Here is a 5,091-nt window from a genome sequence, read left to right as displayed (position 1 = left end):
GGTATGGACTCCTCCCCTTTTTCCTCCCCATACTTGGTCCGATTCTGGGTTTACAGATTGTTTGCTCTTTGGGGCCTTTTCTCTTTAATAAGCTCATGGCTTTCCTTAAATGCCAAATTGATGACTCCATAAAAATGCAGCCTATCCAAGTCCACTAACAAAACCTGTAGATGGAGTATCATGGAGCCTAGACATTGCTCCTGCCTGAGGTGCTGAATCGGTTAGCCAAAGATGGGTAAGAGAGTCTGAGCCTAACAGCTGTACAGTCCTCCCACCTAAGACAGGAAACCCATCATTAGAAAAACACTTGTATAGCTGTGGGCCAAAGAAGTCAGAGGGTTCCTCACACCAGTCACCCCCATGACCACAGACTGCAATGAACACCTCAACAGTGCCCCTGCATTTGCAGCTGGCCCTGAGTGAAATAACCCAGTCCATGATCATAGAGCAAAGACAAAAATTCAAGGAACATCTGCTAAGAAGAAAAACACAGTTTTGGCAGGAAAATCAGATAGTATCAGTAGAGGCCAGAGAGCAATGATTCCTGAGGTACAGGTTGAAGAAGGGGAAAAAAGTTAAGAAACTTAAAACAAAAATGGCTGATGAAAATGCCAGTAGACCCACAGAGAGCACAAATAATGCAATAATTGGAAAATATATATATATATATTCCTATAAAACCTTCAAATGAATTAACCAATTCAACTATACCAGTTGATATACATAATTTTGACAATGCCAATCAAACTCTGCAGTTGTTATTGATTATAGATTATGCCCCAAGTCAATAAATGACATAGAGCCAGGTATTTCACTTTAATAATAATAAGAAGAAACAAATCACTACAGAAAAATCAAAGCAAGATATTAAAGTGCCCAACTAATTTATTCTTGGATCTTATTGTGGCCAAATTGCGCAGTCTAAGATTAATTCATTTAGAAAACCTCTACAAGCCAAAGATGAGAGTTCTACAACAACAAAGAAACTTTCAACTACTGTCTTTAAAGTCACAAAGCCTCAACCTGTAAACATCAAAACTGTAGTAGTGAAAAGTAGTAGATCCTAAAATATGATCACTACACTAAATCTGTGAGCACTACATCCCAGAGCACACAACTTGTTCGACCTACTATAAGAAATCACCACACTAATACCTGGGACATAGTGAAAGAAGGCATAAATAGGACCTCTGCCAATGTTACAATCTGGAAAGGGCCTCATGAAAAAAAAAAAGTCATTATATTAAAAAATGCTTTTATCTAGTGTCACAACCAGTTCTTCTGAAGACATAAAAAGAATTAAGTCACTATCAAGAAGCATTACATCTGAAATTATAGCTAGGTCTACTTCATCTTCTAACACCAAACTAATAGAAAAGTCAAAATCCATTCAGCAGCAAAGACACACTATAGCAAAAGCCAACTATTAGTAATAGATCAGCCCAGCTCAAAGAAACTGCAGGAGAAAGAAAAGCTCATCTGAGTGGGAAGCCAACAAAGAATGCTGAAAAGACCACCTAATTCAGTAGTTACCTAGCCTGAGTCTGAAGCACAAAATAAAAAACCAGTTGGGTCCCTCTGGACTACCATGGAAGAAGATAAACAAAGATTATTTACTGCAAAAGTAAATAAGACATTTTCCAAATGCCTGAACCTGATTAATGAGGGATGCCCAGAAAAAATATTGGTCACGCTGAATGACTTGATTAAAAATATTGCAGATTAAAAATATTGCTAATAAACTTGTTAAATATTGGATATGCCTGCATTATTGAATCAATTACAAGTTCTATTGAAGATATTATCACAATTTATGAGCAGGCCATTCTGGCAGGGGCTCAGTCTATATAAGAGAGATGTGGCATTTGAGTGTAGATATTATCACAATAAAGAATCAAATTTAATTTGGAGAAAAATATTGAGGATTATTATGTAATCAAACAAATCCAAATTGACACTGAATATGTAGGTGTAAATCTACAACCAGGAAAACCAGAAATGGAGAATAAAGATCATCAAAATGTGGTATTTGGGGATTGTGAAAAGTAGCAAGATGACAAAAGATTCAACCTGTGATGTTAAAATTTCCAATACAGAAACCAGGGCAGGTTGCTTAATAAAATATAATGTGTCTATTACTCCATACTTGCAAAGTGTAAAGAAGGTGCAATTTGATAAAATAAATTCTACATTTAAAGAGCTTAAATTTCTGACACCAGTGAGATGATCTCGACGTCTTCAAGAGAAGACTTCTATATTGCTACATATGTTAAAAGACCGTTATCCTTGTGTGTCTTCATTGGAACAGTTAACGAAGTTAGGAAGTGATATGCTGCCCTAATATAGAACTGTGCCAGATGTACTCCAAGGATGAAATAGCAGAAGAGGTGTGAAACTATGATAAGATAATGAGGTTTTATTACTAGTGTTCACTTTGGTTTTGTATTTCTCTTAGGCCTGGATTTGGCCAAGTAGCTAAGTGTCCTAAGTATTCATGGCAGTGAGCTCTTTACTGTGTAGCAGGAGTTGCCCTTCTGTGCATTGGAAAACTAATCCTGCTCCCAGTCTCAACAGTTTTTCTTTAATATGAGTAAATTTTGTCAACTTGTTTCTTTATTCCTTAATTATAAACAGGTTTTGGCATAATGTTATTTGATCACTTACTAAATGTAAGTACTAATGGTTCATAGTCAGAAAATGAGATGTTCTAAATAAAATTTGGGTTTTTATTGACATATTTAAAATTTTATGATATAGTTTTCCTGCCTTTAAACATACTGTTTTTTTTTTTTTTTGCCTTTCTTTGATTGGCATAAAAGTCAAAAACATTCTTTTTTTTTTTTTTTTTGCCTTTCTTTGATTGTCATAAAAGTCAAAAATTGTTATGTTTAGAGTCACTTTCTTCAAATATTAAAATGTAAAGTGTTAAGCTTGCATTTTCACCAAATTTATGTTACCAAAGTTGGGCTCCATTGTATCCTCTGGACTGCTTATAGTGCTTTACTGTTACTTTTCATCATTAACAGAGTCTGTGTCTATGATATCTTAGCACCTTTCTTTTGACTCTAACTAAGGTCACCAAGTATATAGTTTCCTGTTAATAAATTTTGCATTTCCAAGAGAAGGTACTCTGTATAAAAAAGAAAAGGCTACATATTTAGTAGACATTCACAACTACACCTAATCCAAGTTCTTTTTAAACTTGACTGTCTAAAATGTTAACATTTTAATGCATATGGCTTAATTTATAGTTAATAGACTATTAGAATGGAGTTAGGGAAATAATATATATTATTTAATAAATGTTTTTCTAGTGAATTATCTAAAAATTACACTCACTTTCTTAATAAAAATTTCACTGCTAAATGATGTCTCCTGAAACATGACAGTTACCCATAGTAAATACTTTCTTCTCCCCACACATAATACTACCAGTAAAATTGTCTCATAAAGCACAAAATAATACTTTAATGGCATACATCTATCAACTCTATAGTGTGAAATAAGTGAAATTTTAATAGTAAAACATCAAAATAATGTATGTAGTTGAATATCATATACTTATGTGTATATGTTTATGTTTATTTCATTTGTATATCTTTATTCTATTTATTATATTCTCATCCTAGAGTAGAATTTTTATTCTTTTAACTGCACACCTAATGTGTATACAATGAAAATACGTGTATTATTAAAACAAAAGAGAGAAAAAAAAGAACACTTACATAGCCATGTTTATTGCAGTATTATTTACAATTGCTAGGGCGTGGAATCAACCAAAATGTCCAAAAATGTATTAGTAGATTAAAAATAATGTGACATATGTGCTCTATGAAAAACCATTCAGTCATACAAAACAATGAGACCCTGACATTTCACACAAAATGGATGAGTATAGAAGACATAATGCTAAGAGAAGCAAGCCAGACTGCTGAAAGAAACATTTCCTATTTCATGTTTCCTCTCCCTCTCTCCACCTGCCTCCCCCTTCTCTCTCTATATATATATGTAGATAGATAGATAGATAGATAGATAGATAGATACGATAGATAGATAGATAGATTCAAAGGCATAGAAACTATATTCAGCATCTCCTCAGACCATGATGGAATTAAACTTGAGTTTAATTTTAAGAGAAATCCTCAAAAATACTCAAGTATATGGAAACTAAATAACCTACTCCTGAATGACTTCACAGATACTGAAGAAATAGACTGAAATTCATGGGAGCCAATGACAATGAGGATACGAGTTTCTATAATCTTTGGGACATTGCAAAACCAGTCATAAGAGGGAAGTTCATAGCAATTAGTACACATAAGAAGGAGACAAAAAGAAGGCAAATGGATCACATAATATCATATCTCAAAGAATTGGAAAAGCAAGAGCAAAAATATACAAAAATCTCCAGGAAAAAAAAATGATACAAATATGAGCAGGAAAAAATTAACAGAAAATAAATAAACTATACAGAAAATAAATGTAAGTAAAAGCTGGTTATCTGAAAAGGAAGCAAAATTGATACACCATAGCAAGACCTATTAAGAGAGAAAAGAACTAGGTAAGTCAAATCTGCAATGAAGCAGGCAATATAACAACAGACATAGTAGAAACACAAAACATCATTAGAGAATACTATGAACAATGAAATGACAAGAGGCAAGAAAATCTGGATGAGATGGACAAAGCCCTGGACAAATATACTCTACCGAGATTGAGGCAGGAGAATATAGAAAGTAAGAAGCCACAAGGTTGAATCAGTAATAAGAAACCTCCCAAAAAAAAAAAAGCCCTGGCCCTGATGGCTTCACCTCTGAATTCTACAAAACTTTTAAAGAAGAGTTAACCCCTATTCTGCTCAAGTTATTTCTAAAGATACAAAACAGGTGAATTCTTCCCTGATTAAATTCTATGGAGACTTTATCCCCTTTATCCTTAAAAAAACATCAGGACAGGGGACCAGCAGCTAGCGTAATGGCTATGTCACTGGACTCCCACAGTCGACCACGGTTTGCATCCCAGACCCGGTGGCTTAAACTCACGCCGGGCGCGTGTGCATGCATGACCAAGATCCCAAGAGGAGAGTGGAGG

The 5,091-nt window shown here is 34.3% G+C and overlaps 1 pseudogene; it reads left to right on the top strand.

The window, feature by feature from the left end:
- The first annotated feature begins 376 nt into the window (after positions 1–376).
- Positions 377–1,851, top strand: LOC102497683 (cytoskeleton-associated protein 2 pseudogene; annotated as a pseudogene).
- Positions 1,852–5,091: the final 3,240 nt, after the last annotated feature.

Source organism: Tupaia chinensis, unplaced genomic scaffold (assembly GCF_000334495.1).
Source record: "Tupaia chinensis unplaced genomic scaffold, TupChi_1.0 Scaffold144814_1, whole genome shotgun sequence".
NCBI classification, from domain to species: domain Eukaryota; kingdom Metazoa; phylum Chordata; class Mammalia; order Scandentia; family Tupaiidae; genus Tupaia; species Tupaia belangeri.
The sequence above is the reverse complement of the archived record's forward strand: the minus strand, read 5'-3'. Positions and strand labels throughout refer to the sequence as shown.